Consider the following 27049-nt stretch of genomic DNA (forward strand, 5'->3'; position numbering starts at 1 on the left):
CATGAGCTACTGGGTTCAAGCCCCAGCATCAAAAGAGGAGGGAGGGAGGGAGGGAGGGAGAGAGACAGAGAGAGACAGAGAGAGACAGAGAGAGACAGAGAGACAGAGATTGATCCTCTGTAGTGCAGGAGTGTAGGGCCAGCTGAAACTCAACAGTGGGACAGAGCAGACTCCCTGAGGAACCCCTGTGGCACTCTGGATCTCAGGGAGGACAAGGTAGCAGCAGTCTACCACTATGCAAAGAAGCCAAATAGACCAAAAAAGAAACCCAAACTCAGCCCAATTTCTGACTAGATACATCTGGACAAGTGACCTGACAGAAACAAAGACTTGCCCAGTTTGAAACATAGAGATCCTTTACTTCAATTCGTAATGTTCTTTTTTCCACATTCAAACAAAAATTATGAGGTGCCCACACACACAAAGCAAGAAAAAAACCCACATCTTCAGAAGACAGAACAGTCAACAGAAGAAAATCTAATGATGACCTAGATGTTAGAAATATTTAAAATAATTATGTTTGAATGTTAAAGGATCGAGTGGCATGATTATATCACAGTAGGGATTTTCAACATAGAGATAGAAACCTAATATCAGATATAAAGTTTCCTTAGATGGGTTTATCAGCTGACAAAGGAAGAGAAAAGAATCATTGATGCTTATGTCAATAGAAATTATCCATCTATAGAAATTTTAAAAATATATTGGGAATGGGAGAATAGTACATCTAAGAGTTGTGTGATGATTTTTTTTTAATCATTAAAAATAATTGAGGGCTGGGGTTGTAGCTCAGTGGTAGAGTGCTTCCCTCACATGCATGAAGCCCTGGGTTCAATCCTCAGCACCAAATAAAAATAAAGATATTGTGTCCACCTACGACTAAAAAAAAAATTTTTTTTAAGATAATTGAATAGCTGGTACAGTGGCATAAACCTCTGATCCCAGTAACTTGGTAAGCAGGAAGATCACAAATTCAAAAACACTGTGGCCAATTTAGGAAGACCTTGTGTCAAAATTAAAAAAGAAAAAGTGGATAGTTGCTACAAATACAACAAAAAAATGTGTATGACTTGTTTCTGTTCACTGAAAACTGGATATGTCGATAAAATTAAAGGAGTACTTTAAAAAATATAGATGTATACCATATTCATTGATTGACTGATTGATATTCATAGTTCTGGAGATTGAACTCCAGGCCTCTCCAATGTTAGGCAAGTGCTCTACCACTAAGCTACATCTGCAGCCCAAAAAATTCAATACTTTTAAGATGTCAAAATCCTCTCCAAATTGATTTACATATTTGATGCTCTTCCAGTTAAATTTCTGGCAGGCTATTTTTAGTAAAAATTAACAGGCTGTTTCTAAAACATGGATCAAAATTCAAAGGATCTAGAATAGACAAAACAATTTTGAGTAAGGAAGGAAAAGTTAAAATACTTAACCTACCTGATTTAAAACCTATTATTAAGCAACAACAACCACTGCAGTTTGGTATTTGTGTAAGGATAGACAAATATATCAGTGGAAAAGAACAGAGAGTTCAAAAATAGACCTATGCATATGTGATCACTTTGCCAAAATAATTAAATGAGTAGCTGGATAATCTTTCCAATAAATAGTGCTGAAACAACTGAATATTCATAATATATATGTATATATGTATATGCATATATATAGTTCATGCACACATATATGAATCTATTATAAACATATATGTATTTATATATTTTAAATATATATGGATCAGAAGTCAAATGATGCTGAGAATTTTTTCATACACTTAGATACTTATTAGTCATTTGTCCATCTTTTTGGTGAAGTGCCCATCTAAAAAATTGGGTCATATGTCTTATTTTTAAGTGTGTTATTTATTTATTCTGTATGTAAGTCTTTTGCATACGTGTATATTATAAATATTTTTTTCAAGTCTGTGTGTATCTTGCTTTTTAATTTTCTTAGCAGTGTTCTTGGCAAAGAAGATGGTTTCATTTTGATGGATTATAATTTTTAAAAAATTATTTAGGAACAGACCATATTTAGTGTTATATTTAAGAAATCATTGACTAGCTGAGCACAGTGTTGAATTCCTGTAATCCCAGCAACTCAGGGGGATGAGGAAGGAGCTTTGCAAGCTTTTTTTGTTTTTGTTTTTTAATTCTAATTAGTTATACATGACAGTAGAAAGCTCTTAGATTCATTGTATACAAATGGAGCAGAATTTTTCACTTCTCTGGTTATGCATGCAATCATACATGTACCTAGAGTAATAATGTCCATCTCATTCCACCATCTTTCCTACCCCTTTGCCCCCTCTCCCCTCCCCTCTATCCCATCCAAAGTTCTTCTTGTTATCCCATGCACACACACACACACCCCACTCACCAATATGGATTAGCATCCACTTATCAGAGAAAACATTCGGCTCTTGTTTTTTTGAGATTGGCTTATATCGCTTAGCATGATATTATCCAACTCCATTCATTTACCTGCAAATGCCATAATTTTATTCTCTTTTAACACTGAGTAGTATTACATTATGAATATGTACCACAGTTTCTTTATCCATTCATCTGTTGGAGGGCATCTAGGTTGCTTCCACAGTTTAGCAGTTGTAAATTGTGCTGCTATAAACATTGAAGTGGTTGCATTAATGTAGTATGCTTTTTAAAAAATCTTTAGGGTATAGACTGAGGAGTAAGATAGCTGGGTCAAATAGTGGTTCCATTCCAAATTTTCTAAGGAATCTCCATACTGCTTTCCAGATTGGTTGTATCAATTTGCAGTCCCACCAGCAATGTATGAGTGTGCCTCTTCTCCCATATCCTCACTAACATTTATTGTTGTCTGTATTCTTGATAACTGCCATTCAGAGTGAGATGAAATCTTACAGTAGTTTTGATTTGCATTTCTCTGCTTACTAGAAATGTTCAACACTTTTTTCATTTAATTGATTGTATTTCTTCTGAGAAGTATCTATTCAGGAGCTTTGCAAGTTTGAGGCCAACCCAACAACTTAGTGAGACGAGACCCTGTATCAAAAAAAAAAAAAGAAAAGAAAAAGAAAAAGAAAGAAAGAAAGAAAGAAAAAAGAAAGTGAATGTAGCTCAGTGGTAAAGCACCCCTGGGTTCAATCCCCAGTACCGTAATAAATAAATAAATAAATAAATAAATAAATAAATTAATTAATTAATCCATAGCTCGAGGTTGTAAAGATTTTCTCTTATGTTCTCTATCAGTAATTTTAGAGGTTTAGACTTCAGTATCTGGCCAGAATATTTAGAACTAATCTCTCCATGTGGCCTGGGTTTTATCAAGCATGCATCAAAGTTCTAAGGACCAGGTGAAAACTATATTGCCTTCTATGGCCTAGCCTGGCCTTGGAAGTCACATAGTTTCACTTTCCCAATAGGTCATTCAGATTCAAACACAAGGATAAAAAGGAACATTGACCCTATCTTTCAATAGTAGAAGAACTATTTAATTTATTATTTTTTCTTTCTTTCTTTCTTTTTTTTTTTTTTTTTTTGGTACTGGGGATTATACCCAAGGGTTCTTTGCCAAGGAGCTACATTCCCAGTCTTTAAAAAAATTTTTTTTTGAAATTTTGAGGCAGAGTCTTGCACAGTTCAAACTTGTGATCCACCCTGATCAGCTTCCTAAGTCACTGGGATTACAGGTGTGTGCCCCTGTGCCCGGCTTCAATATCACATATTAAAAGAGTATGTAAGATGGGAAATCTTATTGGGGCCATCCTGGAAAATACCACATGCCACATCATTTTAAAGTAAAAGAAAAGTTGCTTTATCCTATGCATTCTATCACCATCAAAAAGAGGCACAGTACTTGGTGAGTCTCTTTAAATTTGGGAGATAATTAATTTATAGTACATTTTAGTATGATTGTCCTAATGGTTTGAAAACTATTTACCATATACCCTAAAAAAATTGCCAAATTTGGTGAAGCTCAGAACAAGATCTCTCTAGATAAACTGGTGATTATGGCAGATAGAGAAACTATAAAAAGAAATAGTAGGAAACTATCAATAGGAATCACAACAGAAATACCTAAGATTTGAAGTAAAGCCATGTGCTCGCTCGTTAGCAACTTAAAATTGTTGTACGCCTTTGAAAAATGGCTTCTTAGAGCCAGGTATGTTATCACCACACCAGTAATTCCAGTAATTTGAGAGACTGAGATAGGAAGATTGCAAGTTTGAGGCTAGATTCAACAAATTAGCAAGGACCTAAACTTAATGACATTCTGTCTCAAAATAAAAAATTAAAAGGGCTAAGGATGTGATTCAGTGGTAAAGTGTCTCTGGGTTTGGTTCAGAGTACAAAAAAAAAAAAAAGATTTTTTAGCTTACTAATTCCCCTCATGGAAGCAGGAAGCCAGATCATAAGGAAACTGGGCGACTTTACTTGCATATTGCAGACAAGGTTTATCTGATATGCCAAGCTAAAAAATGCCAAACAGCTCTCCAGAATTCAGTGATGAAGGCAGAGTAAAATTCTTGAATAGGCCACTTAAATTCCCATGGTGATACCTCAATGGCACTTCTGACCCTGATCTACTTATTTGGCTCAACAACAGAATTTCTCTCATCAAGGCTGATCTAATTATGGTCATAATGAGTGTCCCATTTTGGCAGCAATAGCTACCAATCTGAACCCCCTGATATGGCACCATTACTATCATGGTGGTAATAGGAGCAGGGGCCTGCAAGCCACCTGGTAGCAAGATAACTACATTAGACCTCTATTATGGAGGAATCACTGACTTCCTGGATAAAATGAACACTTATCCTGAATTTGCCTTTCTTGCTCACCATGCCTCTGTTAGCATCATCATTGTGGATTTATTGAATGAGTTAAAAATTGTCACAGCTCCCTTTTATTTATTTATTTAGGTACTAGGAATTGAACCCCAAATTGATTAACCACTGAGCCACATCCCCAGTTCTAAGATGCTGAAGCTGGCTTTAAACTTGCCATCCTCCTGCCTCAGCCTCCTGAGCTTCTGGGATTACAGAAGTGTGCCACCGTGACTAACTATTGTTATAGTTTCTTATTTGCTACTGATAAAGGAACACACATTATAGGGGAAAAAATTGTAAATGTGCTAATTCCACAGGATTTCTTGGTCTTATGCTATTTCCCATCTGTAGAGGCAAGGAGTTTACTTATAGAAGACCAATAACCTATTTTCATATATGACTCCATCTGGAAGAAAAAAAATTGTAAGGTCAACTTGTGATTCTGCAGTCTGGTCTGAACCAATAGCCATATATGATGACATTTTTCCCATGGATGAGTCAAGGGTTGAAATGGAAATGAAGATCCTCACAATTACTTAATGACCATTTATATAAAATTGGCTTCTGTTTTCCAAACTCTATTTGTGGTTTAGAAGATGAGTAAAGCTTTCAGAAGACACAAAAGTGGTTCTATTGGAATAAGAAAATAAGAACATATGATGGAGGCAGGGAAGGGTATGAACTAGGAGATTCTTTGGGATATCTCCTTATTTAACCAGGTTCAGGGGCTGCCTGCAACCTTATACAGGCAGGATGACCCCACTAGTTACATAACTTCAATCAACTGAAGACTAGGGAAACCTGGAATGGATAGGGTCTTATCAGAGAGGCTTTAAAAATCCCAAAATATGGCTGGGTGCAGTAGCACAGGCCTGTAATCCCAACTACCAAGGAAGCTGAGGGAGGAGGATCACAAGTTCAAGGCCATCCTTAACAATTTAGCAAGACCCCCAGCAACTTAGTGAGGCCCTGTCTTAAAATAAAAAATAAAATACATTGGGGATGTTGCTCAGAGGTAAAGCACCCTAGGTTCAATTCCCAGTTCCAAATAAAAAATAAAATTAGCTAGTTTTTATTCCTTGTGACCAAGAACATTGTTATGCTACTTTGTTCAAAATGATTTGCACTTGGTAGTTTATTAAGTAAGCAGTTGTTCAATGACTGTGGCTATAATTTTTTGCACCTTGTTCAAATATGTTTTCTGTGGGACCATATCTCTGATTTTGTTTATAGAAGACAAAAGAAATTTTATGAAATATTAACATTTTATGGAGTGTATATATTCTATAAGACTTCTGCTACATCTGCAAAGCAGCAGAAGGTAGGGGGCCTCTGGTAGGATCAGGTGAAGGCTGGAGAAGCAAACACAGGATTGAAATCCCTAAACCTATTCTAAATCAAATCCCTCCTCCTAAGGGAAGGTCAGCTTGTGTTTCAGCCTGGTATTTGTTCACTGAGCCTTATCCACAGACAGACTCAAGGTGGCAAGCCTCCCAGAGGCTTTACAAGGCCATAAAAGCTTATGTTCAAGCCTCAGGTTGCGGGGATGTGCTACGAAGGCTAAAAGGGACTGTTGGCTTCAGGATTTGAGGCTTGAACATTCTTGTACTCTGGGAAAATGGTATATTGTGAACAGTTTGTTGCTTCATGTTCTTTCTTTTTCCTTTTCTTCTTCTTCTTTTTTAGGGGGTGGTATTTCTCTTCTTCTTTTTTATTCTCCTCCCTCTTTTATAGCACACTGGAATCAATTCTAAGGGCTAGAGATGTACTCCCAGATACTCTGGAGGCTGAGGCAGGAGAACGATGAGTTCTGGTTGGTGAGGTAAGTGGGATCTTGTCTCAAAATAAATAAATAAATAAATAAATAAATAAATAAATAAATAAATATTATCTATTTTAAAAGGTTTTGATGAATTATTTGTTTTCACTTTTATACCTGATTATACCATTCACTTATGAAAATTTTATCTTGATTACTTGATACCATTAATTTAAATTTTATCTTTCTGATACTATTGGTTTTTACAGAAATTTATTAATAGAGTAATTGTATTTGTCAATATGTTGCGGTAAGAATGATTTTTCAGAGTGAATCTAAATAGTTGAATGTTTCTTTCTTCAATTTTCTGATTGCAATTGAAAATCCCATTATTGGATAAAGCTTTTGAAGTGTCAAAGAAATGAGGATCTTACATGTAATTTACATGTGGTTGTCACATATTATCTACCTATAATTTATCTATAGTTCTTTTCACTGCTCTTATCATTTGGTACTTAGAATAGCAATCTATAAGTGTTTCTAAAAGGATTTAGGAAATTTTCCATCTTGCATGCATATAACGTTTAAATTTAACTTTCATGTGGATCTTAGGTATTATGTTTTAGAATAACATTATACAGTTCTCCTGGTTGTTTTGTTATTGAAGCATTCTTAACTGATTTCCATATCAATAGTTACTGTGCCTTGTAGTAATGTAAATAATCCCTAAAGATACAATAAACTGGTATTTGCTCTTTAGTAAACAGCTCTACCCGTGATTTTTTTATTTTTTTATTATTTTTTTGTAGAGGAGGAAAAAAAAGTTTATTTGAGTGTTTATGGTTTCAGAGATCTCAGTCCATACAAGGCCAGCTCCATTCCTCGGGGTTCAAAGTAAGGCTGAGCATCATGGCAGGAGAGGGTGACAGAGGGAAGCAGCTTCCATCATGATGATCTTCAAGTAGAGATACAAAATATGTACCCAGATACAAAATATGTACCCCATAGCCACACCGTAGTTCCCATCTTCTCCAGCCACACTCTACCACTTATATTAATCCCATCAGGGATTGTCTATCAGTGATTTTTTAAAAGACTTGGGAAGACTGATCAACATTATCAATATCAGTGCCTGCCAGATTGTGTGCATATCTTTATTCTTGAGAAAGCTTTAATTGGCTTAGCCTTGAACATTTTCCAGCAACAAGGTCTGCACAGCTTATAACATGTTCAATCTCAAAGAGATTTTCAGGGAGCTGGGCCTGGTGGCACATACCTGTAATCCCAGAAACTTTAGAGGCTTAGGCAGGAGGATCACAAGTTTAAGGTCAGCTTCAGCAATTTAGTGAGGCCCTAAGCAACTTAGCAAAATCCTGTCTCAAAGTAAAACATTTTAAAAAGGACTAGGAATATAACTCACTGGTAGAGTGCCCCGAGGTTCAATCCCCACTACTGAAACAAACATAACTTCCCCCGCCCCACTTCCACTTCTGCTTATTGTCTGGGTTTTGCTGGCTAAAGAGTCTTAACTCCATTAAATCAAGAACAGTGCTTGTCTTGTTCATTGTCGTATTTCTAGAGTCTAGCACAGTGTCTGGCACATCCGGTTCTTGATGTGTTTGTGAAAAAAAATGGATAAATATTAATCAGCTTAACATTTTTCATAGAGAAAGGCAATATGATATAGCTGCACCAATTTGAAACACAGATCTCCTTGAGGTTTCCACTTTATTTTAGCTTGACTTCCTTCCTCATAGCACAGAGGTATTACTAGTATTCTCCTTGCTCCAGTGTGCAAATTCCAGACCATTTTATTTGCTCAGCAAGGAAAGGTTTTCTTTATTGCATTTTTTTTTTAAACCAACCCATGTGTACCACTTCTATCCCCCTCATCACCACCTCTTTCTTAGTCTTCCACACTATCTTCCCATGCCACCTCTGGCTGAAATTTCCAGACCTTCATGAATGTCCCATTAACTACTTTAGTTTTATATTTCTGTGTCTGTTCAATGCTTAGGACCTCACACCCACTCTACATCTGCTACTCAAACTTGAATTGACCTTTTGGGCTTTGTGCCCAGGGAACTAAGTTTTTTATATCAATCTCTTCCTCTCCAAACACATCCTCCTTTTTCTGCTAGCTCTCCTATCCTAAGTTTACAAGCCTACTCTCTGGTTGACATTATGATCAACTGCAGTCCCTTGAGTTCTCTTTGAAGTATGTCGGTTCCCTCTTACCATCATTTCTTTGCCATCCAGTTCACACCCCATGGATCTCACTTCTTTTTTAAATTTTTGGTACTGGAAATTGAACCCAGGGGTGCTTTACCACTGAGCTATATCCCTAGCCCTTTTTATTTTATTTTTTAAAATTTTGAGACAGGGTCTTGCTAAAGTTGTTTAGGGACTTGCTAAGTTTCTGAGGCTGGCCTCAAACTTGCAATCCTTCTACCTCAGCCTCCCAAATTGCTGAGATTACAGAGTACTGGATTTCACTTCTATTACTCTCCTATGTGCAACCTCAACTTACCTTCCTTTTCAATTCTCTTCAGTATCCCTGCAAGCACGCGGTTCTTGCCTCCATTCATCTGCCTTTTATACTCCTTCCTTCAACTAGGATGAGTGTTACTGGAAAAAAAATATATGATAAGAACATATGAATAAATATATATAATAAAAATATTAATAAATATATAGTAAAATATATATGAATTAATACCTCTGCAAATATAGGACTATAGTATTATCAAAATTCTCAAATCCTGGAGTCTCTTGCTTCCTTTAAAGAATTTTAATTGTTATTTGACCCCTCCTTACTTTTGGAAACCAGCGTTTACTCTCTGTTTCACAGATGAAATGAAAGCTGTCAGAAATGAACTTGTCTCAACCACTCCTTGCTGGCACTTCTTCCCTCCCAAATACAAAGGCATCTGTTTCCACTCCTGTCAGTATGTCTTTTTCCTTTGCCCTCCTTCCAGTTAATGCAAATTAGTACCTGCAGCTCAACTCGTCTCTTCAGGGTTTATGTTGTCTTCATTATCTCTTCTTTCCTTTTGGTTCTCGTGGTTGGCCTATAAACTGAATCAAATCACACACAGTTAAAATGTGAAATACCAAAGTGCCATCCTCTACCTCTGATTTCTCTCTACCTGCCACCCTATCTTCTCCTTCTCTTTATAGGCAACCCTGAAATCTCTACTTCCTTACCACCACATTGTGTTTTTGTTATTTTCACTTACTTGTTTATTTATATACAGTCCTAAGGATTGAACCCAGGGCCTTACATATACTAGGCATGTACTCTACCACTGAGCTACATCCCCAGCCTTTTTAAATTTTATTTTAAAATAGAGTCTACGTTGCCCAGGCTGACTTTGAACTTGCCATCCTCCTGAGCTCTCCTGAGCAGCTGTGGTTATAGGCAAATGCCACCATGCCTGACTGTTTTTTTACTAATTTTTAAAAAGACCTATAAACTTTAAGCTGGATACAGTGGTGCAAACCTATAATCCCAGCAAATCATCATAAAGCTGAGGCAGGAGGATCACAAATTTGAGGCCAGCCTCAGCAACTTAGTGAAGCCCTAAGCAACTTTGTGAAATCCTGTCTCAAAATATAAAATAAAAAGGACTGGGAATGTAGCTTATTGGTATAGCCCCCACTGGATTCAATCCCCAATACAAAAAAAAAAAAAAAAGAAGAAGAAGAAGAAGAAGAAGTCAGTGTGAAAGGCAAAAATAGAACAGAGTTAAAATTATCCTTGAAAACCCTTCAAATTTTCTGTAAAGTACTGTATACCATTTTGAACATATATACTATCAATCAAGAAAGCCTGCATAGCCAGTTTTCTTCTGCTATTGGAACAGACGGTTTTTTTCTTTAGTTGAATGCCAGATGAAGTTGTTGGCTTGGATTTGGGGGCCATGTTATAAGAAAAATATGTTTTTGTTTTTTTGCCAGGCATGTATAATATAGTTAATATAAGTTAAGTAAGCCTAGGAGATATATATATATATATATATATATATATATATATATATATAATTTTTTTTTTAGCTTGACATCTTTCATGATCTCTGGACTTATACACCAAACTGCCTACTCAATATTTTCTTTTGGATATTCCAATACAGATTATTTAAAATATATTTGTGAAAGCTGAAGAGATTCTACGGTCTACTTAAGAAAGGCATTTATCAAAAGGATACAGTGATGTGACAAGGGTATAGCTCACATGAGGAATGTTTCATATCTTGACTGATGTCCTTATTACAGGCAGATGTCCTCTAACACTATGCAGCTGGCTGCCTGGCTGGAGCCAAGGCAGCTTCAGAATGGCGGAATCTCTAGTCCAAGCATCTCACAAGCCAGAACCTCGGGCTGAATAGCTTTATTGACACTAGTGGAATTCATTTGCATCTTGGAAGGCACTGCAAATCTTTATTGGGCCTTTCAATGCCATACTTCATCCATTGGCTGTTACATCACCCTATAGATTCTTTTCATAAGGACGTTTTGACCAATCAGTCAAGTGAAATCTCAGTATTTCCTCACTGACCAGCCTGAACATCTGACCATGAGAAGCAGGGTGTATTATGTGTATCAAGCCAACACCAGATACAAGTTTATATGACAATACACTTTACCTCCTCTTTATCACATACACCAAACACCATAAATAATTAAACGCCTCACAGCAGAGAACAAACATTACATAAAAAATGTAGCAACACTACTTAACTGTGGGCAACCTCACTTTGGGCACTCTAACAGCATGTAATTATAATGGAACTAGACAACTTTCATGGTATCCTCTTTTTCTCCTGTCCTTACTCATGCCCTATAACATGCCTGCTGTTTTAGGCAGTTTTTTTTTTTTTTCTCTGCTCTGACCAAAAGACCTCACAAAAACTATTTTAGAGGAGAAAAAGTTTATTTAGGGCTCATGGCTTCAGAGGTCCATTTCTCTGGAAATGAGGTAATACATCATGGCAGAAAGATGTGGCAGAAGAAAGTAACTCAGAAAATGATACCAGAAAGCAGAGGATCAAGCTCAATTTACCAGGGAAAAACTATCTAGCCCAGGGGCTCACCCGCAATGACCCACCTTCTCCAGCCACAGTCTACTGCCTGTAGTTACCACCCAGTTAATCCCTGTCAGCAGATTAATGCACTGATTAGGTTAAGGCTCTCCTAACCCAGTCATTTCACCTCTGAACCTTCTTACATTATCTCAGACACAAGCTTTGGGGGGATACCTAATATCTATAGCATAACATCTGCCTTGTGTGTATATATAGAGGATGTCTCTCTCCACCCTTCTATTTCTACATATTTATACTATCAGCTCCTTCATCTGATGAAGGCAGAACCAAGCAGGGACATTCTCCTTGGCTAACTCTGGGTTGCAAAAGGTAAGGGACTGCACATTTGGGATGTCCTATATTCATCTTTTGCTGGCCATCACATTTTGGATTTTTTTCTTTAGAAGTTGATCTCTTTCCATCAATTGTTGCTCCCTTTACAGAAAAAGAGGCTACAGTTTATACTCACATAATAATTCTTTTGTGTGTGTGTCAAATATATATTCAGTAAGATTATTAAAAAAAATTGTTCCCACCAGCAATGTATGAGTGTACATTTTCCCCACATCCTTGCCAATATTTATTGTTGCTTGTATTCTTGATAATTGCCATTCTGACTGGGGTGAAATGAAATCTTAAAGTAGTTTTGATTTGCATTTCTCTAATTGCTAAAGATGTTGAACATTTTTTTCATATATTTGTTGATCAATTATATTTATGTGTGTGTGTGTGTGTGTGTGTGTGGGAGAGAGAGAGAGACAGAGAGAGAGAGAGAGAGAGAGAGAGAGAGAGAGAGAGAGAGATGTCTGTTCAGCTCCTTAGCCCATTTGTTGATTGGGTCATGCAAATTGGTGCAACCATTATGGAAATCAGTATGGAGATTTCTCAGAAAACTTGGAATGGAATCACCATTTGACCCAGCTATCCCACTCCTTGGTTTATACCAAAGGACTTAAAATCAGCATATTACAGTGATGCAGCCACATCAATGTTCATAGTAGCTCAACTCACAATAACTAAACTATGGAACCAAACTAGGTACCCTTCAACAGATGAATGGATAAAGAAAATGTGATATATATATTTCTGATGGAATATTACTCAGCCTTAAAGAAGAATAAAATGATGGCATTTGCTTGAAAATGGATGAAGCTAGAGAATATCATGCTAAGCAAAATAATCCAATCCCCCAAACCAAAGGCTGAATGTTTTCTCTGATATGTGCATGCTAATTCACAATAGGGGGGTGGGGGAGAATAGAGTTTCTTTAGATTAGGTAGAGGGGAGTGGAGGGAAAGAAGGGGGATATGGGAGTACAAAGGATAGTACAATGAGTCAGATATTATTACCCTATGTACATATATAACTATATTCTCTATGTCATGTACAACCACAAGAATTAGAAATTATATTCCATCTATTTGTAATGTATCAAAGTGTATTCTACTGTGATGTATAACTACTTAGAACAAATTAAAAAATTTAAAAAAGAATATGTTGTATATTTGAAAACAGCTAGAAGAGAGGATTTTTGAATGCTCTTACCACAAAGAAATTTGAGGTGATGGAAATGTTAACTACTAATTGGATCATTACACAATGTACACATGTATCAAAGTACACCTTATGTCCCATAAACATGTACAATTATGTGTCAATTAAAAATAAAATTTTAAAAGTGAAAATAGAAAAAGAAACTCCAAAAAATTGTTCCCAGGTAAAATCATATAATCATATTTTAATTTTTGTATTTCAGATAACATTTTTTATTTATTTTTATTTGTTCTACTTAGTTGTACATGACAGCAGAATGCATTTCAATTCACTGTACACAAATGGAGTGCAACATTTCAATTCTCTGGGTGTACACAGTGTAGAGATGCACCGTTCATGCAATCATACGTGTATCTAGGGTAATGAAGTCTATCTGATTCCATCATCTTTTCTACCCTCATAATCCCTCCCTACCCTTCCTTTGACCAATCCAAAGTTCCTCCATTCTTCCCATGCCCTTCCCCCCATCATAGATCAGCATCCACTATTCAGAGAAAACATTCAGCCTTTAGTTTTTTGAGATTAGCTACTTCTCTTAGCAGAATATTCTCCAACTCCGTCCATTTACCTGCAAATGCATAATTTTATTCTCTTTTAATGCTGAGTAATATTCCATTGTGTATATATACCACAGTTTATTTATTCATATATTGATGGGCGATCAGTAACATTTTTTTTAAGTAACACATGACAATAGGTTATTTTTTCTTAACTCAGGTACCAAAAAATATGAAGAAAAAAGTAATTTATGATTTCCTTAGCTACAGCTAACTATTGTTAATTTTTGGTTATAACCTTTACCATTTTTCTATAGAATCATAAGTAAGGACATTCTTTGACACTCTGATTTGTATCTAATCATCTTTCCATATTTATAAAACACAATTATTATATTAATAATACTATTCTACTGCCTGTATGGGAAAACAATAAACTGGAAAATGTATATTTTTTTGGTCTCTATAGCCCAGACAGTTGAGATTATTACCAAATCTATTTTATAGAAATATATATATCTTGAGATTCAGAGAAGGTAAGTGACTACTCAAAATACATACTCCTGAGTAAGTGACAGGAATAAAGTTTGCCTATGACCTATTGACTCTAAGTTGGTGCTCTCATAAGATAACACACATGGAAGGACTGGCAAGTGCATATTATCATTATTTATTTTGAGAGGTAGCCTAAAGGAAGTCATTGCCTCAGCAGCAAGTTTTGATTTGTTTTGAATCTAGAAAACCTTCCTGAATTAAATCTGCACAAGAATTTCTGGGGTTGCAGAATGAACTTGTCTTAATTCAAAACATAATTTTAGCATACCAATATCAATATGTAATAAAATCCTACAATCGGAATTAATTTCTGATCAGGAAATACAGTCATACAACATTCAATACAGCAGATCATTATTGAATAAGGGCATTTGTGTCCTTACAAAAGTAACAAGGAACCCTAGGGCCTGTGTATTGATCTTGTCTCATTAACCCCATCATATTTTCTTCCTCAGATACTGAGTGCAAAGTCTTGCAGGCATGACGTCTTGCTAGACTGTAGCAGGGAGTCTAACCTAGGATCCCAGAAACCTAGGGTTCTTGAACCAATACTTCTGAAGAATTTATGCTACTTCATTGTTCTTTATTATTATTATTTTTCTTCTTCTTCTCCTCCTCCTCCTCTTCCTCCTTCTTCTTAACTTGTAAATTCTGTTTCCACCCATTGCCCTCCAAATCAATGGATTCTAGATACAGGATGTAGCAAATATCCTGTTGATTCTTTTCCACATTGTTTAAAGTTGGTATGCATTCTTGCTTTCTCATTTAGTTCCTCTTGGGCTTTTCACTGTCTTTCTTCATTTTCCATTCAAAAATGTCTTGATCAAGATTGATTCACCTCTTATGCCTCCAAAGTTGTGGACTACTTGAGCAGTATCGGACCCTTCAGTGAAGCTTGGGTCTGAAAGTACACATTAACAATATATCCCTGGGCTGGGGATGTGGCTCCAGTGGTAGCGTGCTCGCCTGGCATGCATGCGGCCCGGGTTCGATCCTCAGCACCACATACAAAGAAAGATGTTGTGTCTGCCAAAAACTAACTAAGTAAATAAATATTAAAATTCTCTCTCAAAAAAAAAAAAAAGAATATATCCCTGGGCTAGGGATACAGCTCAGTTGATGGAGTGCTTGCCTTGCATGCACAAGGCCCTGGGTTCAATCCCCAGCACCACACACACACACACACACACACACACACACACACACACACATACACACACCAAAAAAAAAAAAAAGAGAATATATCCCTATGAGGTTCTTGGGTGAAACTGCCACATGCTAATTAAAATATCATTTTCAGAAAAAGGAAAAATCATGACTTGTGTACAGATCTTAAAATGAACACAGGTTAAAGAAGTCATCTTACACATTTGATGTGACGGAGCCAGGAAAAATGGGACAGAAGTGGCTTTTCCTCTGAATGGGTGGGGAAGTCAATTAAACTCACTACAGGCCAGGATAGACTTTATGTATCCACCAATTACAATTTACAAAGAACTGCAAAATAGCCCAAGGACAATAAATAAGGCTGGAATTTGATGACCAAGAAAATTCTATAGACATGCATGATTTTTCTAGGGTCCCCAAAATAAAAGCACTTAGTGTGCTCCAAATCAATTTCAGTGGGAAAAAAAACTAGACACCCTCAGTAACACCAGACCATTGATACAAGTCCTTTCAGAACATTAAATTTCCCTGATAAATCTAAAACAAAAATGTCCTCAAATGCTAAAATGTTCAAACAAGGAAGTTATAAAACATAGACAAAGCAAATATCAAAATTCATTAAGTAAAATATTCCAATCCTAATGTAAATTGTTCAAATTGCATAATTTCCTGAAATGTACCATGCCCTTCATAGTACAAACTAGACTTTCAAGAAAGATTCTCAAAACACAAGTAGAGCTAGAATCCCATTACTATGCACTCTTAGTTGTAGCTCATTGCTGCTGCAATTCTACATTACATTTATCCTTTGCTACCAACAAAATCATATTATTATTATTTTTAATGTTACTGGGGATTGAATCAGGGGCACATTACCACTGAGCTATATCCCATGTCCTTTTCATTTTTTTTTTAAATTTTGAGACAGTCTTGCTAAGTTGCTGAGGCTAGCCTGAAACTTGTAATCCTCCTGCCTCAGTGTCTCCAACTGCTGAATTACAGGTGTGTGCCCCCATACTTGGTTAACAACAAAGTCTTTACAACTAATTCTTAGGTAGACTTCAGAAAATTTCTAAAATATTTTTAAGGAAACAAAGATAATTATAAAATAATAGACTGTCATTAAAAACTTACTGCCCTCATAGAAGTTCACTGGATTAGACAAAGGGGAAGGAGGAAAGGGCAGGGTAATGAAGAAAAGGGTGGGGGACAGGAATATAAGAGAGTGGAATAAATTGCTCCACATCATGTACAATGGCAAAAATGGGAAGTTATGTTCCATGCATGTTTGATATATCAAAATCCATTCTACTGTCATGTATAACTAAAAAGAACAAATAAAAAAATTAAAAAAAACCTTACTGCCCTCTTTTGCTATTTCAATATTCATTAATCCTTAAGTGTCATATCTCAGTTCTCAATTTTACATACTGTATTACATATGCTGTTTTAGTCAGCTTTTTCTCACTGCTATGACTAAAGGACCAGACCAGAAACACTGTAAAGGAGGAAAAGTTTATTTAAGGGCTCACAGTTTCAGAGGTCTTAGTCCTTAGAAGGCCACTCCATTCTTTGGGCTCCAGGTGAGGCAGAACATCAAGAGTGTGGCAGAGGGAAGTGGCTCATATGGTGATCAGACAGCAGAGAGAGACTCCACTCTCCCAGTTACAAAATATATACCCTAAAGCCCCATCCCCAATGAACCACTTCCTCCAGCCCCGCCCAACCACTTTAGTTACCATTCACTTAATCCCTGTCAGGGGATTAATTCATTGATTGGGTTAAGACTCAATCCAATCACTTCTCTGAACCTTCTTGCATTGTCTTTCACATGAGCTTTAAGGGGATACCACATCTAAACCATAACATATGCCTACTACTAAAAATCAAATCTGGGTGTAGTGGTACATGCCTGCAATCCCAGCCATTTGGGAGCCTGAGACAGGAGGATCACAAGTTCCAACCCAGCCTCAGCAATTTAGTGAGACCCTAGGCAACTTAACAAGACCCTGTCTCTAGAGAAAAAAATAAAAAGGGCTGGGGATATGACTCAGTGGTAGAGCACCTCTGGGTTCAATCTCCATTATAAATAAATGAACAAATGGGCAGGGGATGTAGTTTAGTGGTAGAGAGCCCCTGGGTTTAATCCCTTGTGTGTGGGGGACAGCAACTTTTAAACATGTTCAATTTCATAAAGATAGCTAAATTCAGCAACAAAAATATCTCTAAATTAGAATCATCAAATAAGACAAGCTCCAAGCTAACGAATGTGATCAATATAGAAGAGTAAAATACAACTTTTATTTCTATATTGATCACAGAATGTATGTCTACCCCTAGGTATTTACTCAAGAAAAATCAAAATACGTGTACACAAAAACACTTGTATATAACTATTAATAACAGCTTTCTTCATAATAGCCCAAAGCTGGAAGCAACCTAAATACCCTTCCCAGATGAATGTTTAAGAAAATTGTGGTATATTTGTGCAATGGAATACTACTCAGTAATAAAAGGAATTAGTTAGCAATAAATGCGACAACACAAATTAATCTCAAGAACATTATGCTGACATACACATATTGCATGATACCATTTTCTAGTACTGGCAAAACAAATCTAGAATGACTACTCTAAGTAAATGGGTAGTTGCTAAGGGTCTGTAGGTGTGGGGAGGGATTAACTGCAAAGAGTTTGAGGTAACACTTTTGGATGATGCAAATATTCTATATTTTGGTTGGGATATGGTTATATAATGTCTCAGTCCATTTGTGTTACTATAACAAAACACCATAAACTGGGTGTCTTATAAATAGGACAAAACCTTTTCTCACAGATCTGGAAGTTGGAAAGTTCAAGATCAGGTTACCAGTAGATTTCATGTTTTATAAGGATCTGGTTCTGAGTTCATTGAAAAGCTCCACCTCCTCATACCATCACCTTGGGAGTTAAGAAATTGGCATATGAATGTTTGAGAAATAAAAACATGTAGACCAATCAGGCATTATGTATGAATGTTTGAGAAATAAAAACATGTAGACCATTACAGGTGGTGCACACCGGTAATCCCAGCAATTTAGGAGGATGAGGCAGGAGGATTGTAAATTTGAAGCAAGCCTCAGCAATTTAGTGAAACCCTAAGCAACTTGGCAAGATCCAGTCTCAAAACACAAAATGAAAAGGGCTGGGGAGGTAGCTCAGTGATTAAGCATCCTGGATTGAATCCCTAGTATCAAAAACAAAAACAAACAAACAAAAAACCACAGCACAACAACAACAAAATCAGATCATAGCACAAAGGTGGATATCTTCATTAAAATTCACAAAATTCACAGTGGCTCATGCCTGTAATCCCAGCAACTCAGGAAACTAAGGCAGGAAGATTGCAAATTCAAAGCCAGCCTCAACAATTTAGCAAGGCCCTAGCTACTCAGTGAGACCCTGTTTCAAAATAAAAAGGGCTAGGGAAGTGGCTTAGAACTATAACTCATACACCATTCCCCAAGCCAAAATTCATTAAACTGTAGACTTGATTTGGTGGCATTGTTCTTTTTCTGGTATTCATGGGGCACATTACCACTGTGCTACATATATTCTTAGCCCTATTTTTTTTTTTTTTAATTTTGAGACAGATCTTGCTAAATTGCTTATGGCCTCCCTAAATTGCCCAGACTGGCCTTGAACTTGTGGCCCTCCTGCCTCAGCCTCCTGAGTTGCTGGAATTATAGGCATGTGCCACCAGACCCAGTTATATTTTAATAAAATTTGGGGTATAATTTATGTACAGTAAAATGCTCCCAAATTAGCCAGTACAGTTGTGGATGCTTGTAATCCTAGCAACCCAAGAGGCTGAGGCAGGAGGGTTGCAGTTTTGAGGACAGCCTGGACAATTTAGTGAGGCCCTAAGCAACTGAGCAAGATCTTGTCTCAAAAATAAAACAAAGGTACTAGGGATATAGCTTAATGGTTAAGTGCCCCTGCAGAAAAAAGTTATGAAAATATTCAAATAATGCAAACTCCCCAAATATATTTGTACTTCATGGGTAGAAGTAGTGTGATAGAAAGACTGAATCATCTTTCTGTGGTTGTTTTTAATTCTCCAATTCTTTCTTTCTTTGATATAGATATATGTATATATTTTCTTTTTGGCAGTATCATTTTCTTAAATTAATAGAGTTTCAATTATTTTTTGTTTTAGGAAAAAATTGGCTTACAGAAAATACAGCAGATTGTATTGAGAATTCCTGTCTACTGCACTCAGTTTTCCCTTTTATTAATATATTGCATTAGTATGGTACATTTTGTTAGAATTGATGAGCCAATATTGACACATTGTCATTAACAAAAGTGCATAATTTACATTAGGGTTCATTCTTTGTGTTGGACAGTTTTATGGATTTTGATAGATGCAAATGTCATATATTCACCATTACATTATCACACATTGTAGTTTCACTGTCCTAATAAATGATCTATGTTCCACATGTTCATGCCTCCCCTCTTTGCTTCCCTCCTAGCAAACTCTAGCTGGTAACCATTGATCTTTTTACTGTCTCCATAGGTTTGCCAACTATTGCTTTTTCTCTCTTATATATTTGGGTAAGTTATTATGCATACACAGTTTGAAGGCAAGTTTCTTATCTCTGCCATCCAATCAGATTACCTCCTGTAACTCTTATTTAATTTACATTTCCCTGAGGATCTCCTGGAAGGTGGTAGAAGAGATCTGCTACTTCAAGCAGCAGTCCAGATAGCATTTTCCCCCTCAGTATCCATTCTCCTTTCTTTTAGAAATAAAACAATCTCCCCCTGTCAAGGTTTACCTGAGCAAATGGCTACATTTCCTACCTTTTCTTCCCCAAATATTTATTTAGTTGTAGATTAACACACAGTATCTTTATTTATTTTTATGTGGTGCTGAGGATCAAACCCAGTGCCTCACATATACAAGGCAAGCACTTTACCACTGAGCTACAGCCCTAGCCCCTCCTACCATTTTTATATCTCTGTGTAGCCTATGAGATATGAACAGAAAGTACAAATGAGGGGGACTGATGAGACTGAGAAAAATAAGACACTGGCCATGTAATTTTAAACTTGTGTCCCATTGTAGGATCACAGTATCTAGAGGATATTATGAATTATTATTTTTACATACTCCTGTAAACTGGTGTGCTTATAATCTGGACAACTCTGGAAGTTGAGTCAAGAGAATGGCAGTTCAAGGCCAGCCTGGGCAATTTAGTGAGACCCTGTCTCAAAATAAACATACACCCCTGGATTGAATCCTACTGCAAAATAAACAAAAAATTCACTGTCTTGTACTTAAAAAGATCAAATGTATAATTTAAATAAACTAGCACTTACCAATCAATTTGTAGTTGCTAAAATGTTAGTTGAAGTTTATTTTTTGCTAGCAATATTTTTTAAAAGATTAATTTTAAAATCTTACTTGCAAAAATCATACTTTTTGTGGGGTTTGACCAAGAAAGCAGTGATTTAATCCTCAGTACAATCAAGATATAGAACCGATCCATCATCCCTTCAAATTCCCTTAAGCCACTTTTCAGTTAATTTCTTCCTGGTTACCACTGATCAGTATGGTTCTTTTAAAAAACAAGCTTTGATTTTGAAATGGTTATGGACTAACAGTGCTGGGAATTTATTAACTAGTTTACTCCAATGGGGATCTCTTATATGACTGTCTACGGGATCAAAACCATGCCCTGAAATTACCCCATTCCCCACTCCTCACCCTGGTGCTGAGGGTTGAAGTCAGGAGGATCACCACTTAGCTACAACTCCAGCGCCTTTTAATTTTGAGACGCAGTCTAAGTTGCCCAGGCTGGCTTTGAACTAGACATCCTCTTGTCTGAGCCTTCCAAATAGCTGGGCTTACAGGCCTTCCTCCTCTTCACAGGCTCCATTCCCTGAAAGTTTGAAGGTAGGTTTTTCATTACTTCTTTACCTGCGTTTACACCTTTTGTTTTACAACAAATACAATTCTACTGTTTACAGGAGCAGATGTGTTTTCCCTCAGATGTTTATTATCTCACCCCTATAATTCCTAGTCATTCTGTAGTCTTTTCCCTATTCCTACTATTTTCCTCCAACGTGTACACACACATTTTTTTTTCCCCCTGAGATATGTGCCACAGATGGTACTACAGTCGATACTCGAATTCCTAACTTCTCCCCCATTCTTAAGTTTTCAAGTGGTGGACACGTGTATGCGTTTAATCGTGGTGTTCGTGGTACTTTTTGCAGTGTTCGCTGGCATGGCTCCCTAGCCTCTCAGGGGAATGCTAGTGGCACTACATTCTTGCTGTTGCTCTACTCTTGCTCTTCATTGATCACTCTTTTATATTCGGATATTAGAAAATGTCGTGGAGGACAGCGTGCAAGGACCCTTGAAACCGCTAGTACCCCTTCCCCCAAGTTTTCCCCTGCCCTCAGCTCCTCCTCCGCAATGAGCCGCCTTTGTCCTCCACCAAGAGCTCAGCCAAACTCAGGTTAGCCGGGCTGGGGAGCCAGGGTGCACGCGAACGAAGTGAGGGGCGGGGCCTTGGTTCCTGTCTACGCTCGCAGCAAAGGGGTCTAGACCGAGCACACCGCGTCCAAGCCCCGGCCTGGTCGGCCCTGAGCGCGCGGCCGACGACGTCACGGGCCTGCGCGGGGCGCTCCCCGAGGCGCGCGGGAAAACCCAGTACGCATGCTCGGACTCGGTTGTTGTTGGTAGTGGCTGCCGCGGGAGGGAACGCACCCTTCTGGTGGGCCTCCCTCACCGAGTGGGGTTTCGCTCGGTCGCCGCCGCCCTCACGGCCCCCTTGGGCCCACCTCCTATGTCCCTCCTCCCTGGGGCCGCACTTGCGGCGGTGTCCTCACAGGGCGCTAGGTGCCGGTCCCCGCCTCCCCTCCCCCAGCCCCGTCGCCCCGCCCGCCAGGCTGGGCTGCGGGGTCAGGGGCCGAGCGGAGCGGGGTGAGTATTCCCACAGCCAATGCCGCCATCCTTCTCCCAGCTCTGCTTCCCGCACCGTCCTCACCCCACTCCTAGGACCGGGAGGAAAGGCGGGAGTGGGTGGGCGGGAAGCAGCCGAGTCCAGAACAAAAGGCCGGGGAAGCGGGGCCCTCGCCCAAGAACTCCGGGCCCGCGCGGGCTGCAGCGCTGGAGCTGCTGCTCGGGCGAGTGACCAGGGCGCGCGACCCAGCGCCCCTTGGGCCCCAGCCGCGCAATCAGTGTCTTCAGCACTCCGGGGGGGGGGGGGCACCCGGAGGCCTCACCCTTGGTTAGTTAGTCTTAAAAGTCTTACTGATAGCAAGCCTTTGTGCGTGTAACATTGAAACAAAGGATATTAAATTACTGGAGAGTCCCACTTGAAGGGGTTTCAGATTCATTAAGTGCAGGAGGAATACTCTGATATTTATAGCTAGCACCACCCTTCCTAGAACTTATAAAAACAAAAGGTGGGATAAGGTGATGACTTGTAGAAACATTTTTAATTGTGGTTTAAAAAAGTATGTGTACACACACACACACACACACACTCACTCACTATGAAAATTTTGAAAATAAGGTCAAAGAATGGCTACATGTCCTTTCAAAATCAAAAGGGAGCTTTGTTCATAAGGGCCACATAACTGCATTGGTTAAGGTTTCGGGGTTTAGACTTCTATAATTACATCTTGTTGACTAATTGAGATACAAATTATTTCTGACTGGGAGAATATAACTCCTGAAAGGTTGTGGTTTTTTAGGATAGCAATCTTAAGCTTTTTTTGTTTTTTTGTTTGGTTTGGTTTTTTTTTTTTTTGAGCCCAGGTCTTGCTATGTTGCCCCGCTGAGATCTCCCAATTCCTGGACTCAAGTGATCCAGAGTAATTGGGACCACAGGCTCCATCATTTTCTTCAATTTACCATTTAGCTTGCTCCTTCATTATCAGTTCAGCATATCTTTGCTAAAGACACACTTGGTCTGAGTCATGTTTATAACTGTTATAGTTTGACAACAGCCTCCAGTTTTTAGTGGCAAAGGTTTAAATTTATGCTATTCAGGGTTGGAGAACATAGGCCCTATGCACTACTCAAATCTATCATGGAATTCTAGGTAGAAGAATCTCTCCCTCCTTGCTTCCAAATTGAAACTTGAGTACTGAGAAATTTAAAGTCTGCAAAGTACACAGTTTAAAATTGTTAATTTGTATTTTAATTGAAGAAACTAGTAGAAATAGTTCTGAACTGGATTCATTTGGATATGGAAATGTTACAAGATTATTTCCCTGTCCCCAGCTTTCCAACTACCATCTTCTGTTTTATTTACCATAATCTTAACAGATCTTGCTGGATGATGGGACAATTGAATTAGATGCGCGCAGACACACACACCATGGTGTGTGTGTGTATTGGGGGGGGGGACTCGGATTTAACCCAAGGGTGCTCTACCACTGAGTTACACCCCCAGATGTTTTATATTTTATTTTTTATTTTTATTTTGAGACAGAGTCTCACTAAACTGCCCAGGCTGTGCAACTTGAGATCTTCCTGCCTCAGTCTCCTGGTTTGCTAGGATTACAGGCATGGACCACCTCACCTAGCTAAGCATAATGTTTTGTGAAATTGTATCTTGATAGCAGTTCCTAATGCTTAGTAAGTTTCTGAGAAAGCACCATTTTAGGAAAAACAAGTAGGATGAAACTTATATAAGTAGATTGCTTTGGATTAGGGTTGCTTTTATTATCAATATCTTTGAAGCTTCCAGATATGTTTAGGACCTTAGAGGTTGTATTTGAATCATAAATATAATCAGAAACCATATAAGAAGAGATATAGAAATCATCTGTTGAAAACAAATGTATTAGGGGTCAAGCAGGCTGGGTATAAAACAACTGGAAAGTAGGGGAATGGAAAATAAACTACCTGAAGGTATCCTGTTTGCAGAGAAGTTGCTAGAAACAGGCAGCAGCAGAGGCTTCTCTAATGTTTCTGGCATCCCAGGCCTTGAAGTGTCTGATTGAATTAGTTATAAGATCCAAGAAGAGTAATTACTAATATGAATTTAGCTTTGAAGTTAGGATTATTTTATATCACTGTCATGTAATATCTTTCCAAGAAAACCTTTTTAATATCCTTTCTGAGCTCAATAACCTACAATGGTTTCTTATTGTTCACTGTTTTAAATGGAATCTCCTTTGAGTTTTAAGGCCATTTATAAACTGCTTGTTCCCTGCCTCCCAGATTTTCCTGTAATCCTCAATCTTCTCTCTAGTTAGTCTCTTTACTTGCTTACTTAATGTCATTTTAACCTGTTCCTATGTTCACTGCCACCCCCACTCCTATTTCTACCTTACTGCTTTCCTTTGATTGCCTGTTATAAGTCAGGGATTAGCTGAAATCTAAGTCTTCTAGGGCATGATTCTGGGTACATACTACCCTAGGCCACCCTTAATAGCTATTATCTTGGGGCTGGGAGTGTGGCTCCCTGTTAAAGTGCTTCCCAGGCATATAAGAGGTCCTGGGTTTGACCCCAGTAGTACAAATAAGAAAACAAAAATATTAGGCCAGGTGCAGTGGAACATGCCTGTAATACCTGTGGCTAAGGAGGCAGGAGGATTGAAAATTTGAGGCCAGCCTCAGCAACTTATCAACTTATCAAGTTCCTCAGGAATTTAGCGAAACCCTGTCAAAAACAAACAAATTAAAAAAAAAAAAAAAACTGGGGATGTGGCTCAGGGGTGAGTGCTCCTGGTTTCAATTTCTGATACCCCCCTTTCTCCTCAAACAGAGCAAAACATAACAATTTACCTAAGTGCTATGAGGATTGGAGTTACCACAGTTCTTGATAAAGGCTTAATATATGCTATTTTAAATTATTGTTTTAATCCATACACAGTCTTTATACGATGATTATATAATTTGTCATCACTTTTTACTGTCTTATTCTCTAATGTTCTTCAGCTTGAATCTTTTTTAAAAGAATTTGATTACAAACTGTTGAAGGCAAAAAGCATGTACTAGTTTTTGCAGTACTAGAGAATGAACCCAGGGGCTCTTTACTGCTAAGCTACATCTTCACCTTGTTTTATTTTTTTAGACAGGGTCTCTCTAGATTGCCTGGGCTGAACTAGAACTTGAAATTCTCTTGACTCAGCCTCCTAAGCTGACTGTGCTACTATTATCCCGACTATTCCTATTATCCATTTTTCTCTGTTGATTATAGTTTTAAGTTTATATCCTATTTTATTCCAAAAATATTTGAGGTAGCTTATAAACATATGTAATAGCATGCAGAATAAACTATGTGCCATGGTGCTTGCATGTAACCCCAGCTACTCTAGAGGCTGGGGTAGGAAGATCACAAGTTCATGGCCAGCCTTGGCAATTTAGAGAAACTGTCTCGAAATGAAAACTTTTTAAAAAGTGGGCCTGGAGATGTACCTCAATGGTAGAGCACCTCAGGGTTCAATTCCTAGTACCACAGGAAGAAAAGAAAGATAACAGGGTCATGAAAATATGAAGTTTGGAATAGAAAGGTGAGATTAGGATAAATGACATTGAAATATTTTTTGTGAAAAGCTAACTTTTTTTTTTCTTGGTATAGTTGTTAAAGGTAGGCCACAGCCAATATGATTTTCATGGTTGTGAAATTAAAGAAGGAAATGATACTTGCTCTACAAAAAGCATTTTCTGTGTTAAAATCATTGTGAATCCATTGTCTGAGAAGGCTCTAGCACTATGAATTTTCACTTATACAAACCTCATTGAACTCTGTAAATTGTCATATTTGAGTAAAATGAAAACACAAACTTAAACCACCAACTAACTTCTAAAGGCTTTCAACTGGAATAAAATAAATAAGGCTACTGTTCCATTTTAGCCAGTCAAATATTGCCTTGCTCTGTATTTACTTCATAAAAACCTTTCCCTGTGTTTGTTTGATGGAGCCCCAAACTACTTGCATTCTGGAGCTGCCTAATTTATGAACTGCTGTCTACCCAAATAAATTCTTTAACATTTTAATGTGCCTCGGTTTATCTTCTTATGCTTGGAAGTAAATATTTGCTGAGTGAAATGCAATTTGTGATTTAAAAAAAAAATGTTAAAGGATACTCTTGAGAAGCCCTAGAGTTAAGTTCTCCAAACTTGGACTTGTTAAGCCATAACCAACTTTCCAGTGTTTATCAAAGGACCAAAAGTGTTTTTTTGATTTTGTTTTTGGTTGGTTGGTTTGTTTGGACTGGGAATTGGATGCAGGGACACTTTACCACTGAGCTGTATCCTCAGTCCATTTTTAAATTTTAAAATTTTGAGACAGATTCTGGCTAAATTATTGAGTTTGCCACTAAATTGCTAAGACTGGCCTTGAATTTGTAATCCTTTTTCCTCAGCCTCTCAAATTGGTGGGATTATAGGTGTGAGCCACTGTGCCCGGTTGTAGTAGCATTTTTATGGACAGTTCTTCATTGTGTGGGACTGCCCTACACTTTGTAGGATGTTTATTATACCAGCTCCCTGAGCGCTAAAAGGTAATAGTAAACTGTGACTCCTCTTTCATTCTCTCTTTCTTTCCCTTCCTTCTTCCCTCCTTTCTTTCTTTCTGAGGTAATGGGGATTTAACCCAGA

General features: G+C 37.8%; 1 protein-coding gene and 1 long non-coding RNA gene across 12 annotated transcripts in view; one reads left to right on the top strand and one right to left on the bottom strand.

Annotated features, from left to right (window-relative positions):
• Positions 1–7354: 7354 nt before the first annotated feature.
• On the bottom strand, positions 7355–22619 carry LOC144376485 (uncharacterized). Its single transcript, XR_013437022.1, has 4 exons — positions 21188–22619; positions 9571–9653; positions 9106–9203; positions 7355–7530 (listed from the first exon to the last, which is right to left on the bottom strand). It is a non-coding gene; the product is annotated as an uncharacterized LOC144376485 (long non-coding RNA).
• Atg10 (autophagy related 10) overlaps positions 21917–27049 on the top strand; it is a 263608-nt gene continuing 258475 nt past the window's right edge. The window contains exon 1 of one of the 11 annotated variants that reach the window (XM_078044575.1): positions 21917–21944. The gene's annotated coding sequence lies outside the window, so the exon portion shown is untranslated. Of the gene's footprint in view, positions 21945–22186; positions 22412–27049 lie in introns of those variants that run through there. The other 10 variants (XM_078044561.1, XM_078044590.1, XM_078044545.1 and 7 more) reach the window with 10 other exon arrangements.

Source organism: Ictidomys tridecemlineatus, chromosome 1, assembly GCF_052094955.1.
Source record: "Ictidomys tridecemlineatus isolate mIctTri1 chromosome 1, mIctTri1.hap1, whole genome shotgun sequence".
In the NCBI taxonomy this organism is placed as follows: domain Eukaryota; kingdom Metazoa; phylum Chordata; class Mammalia; order Rodentia; family Sciuridae; genus Ictidomys; species Ictidomys tridecemlineatus.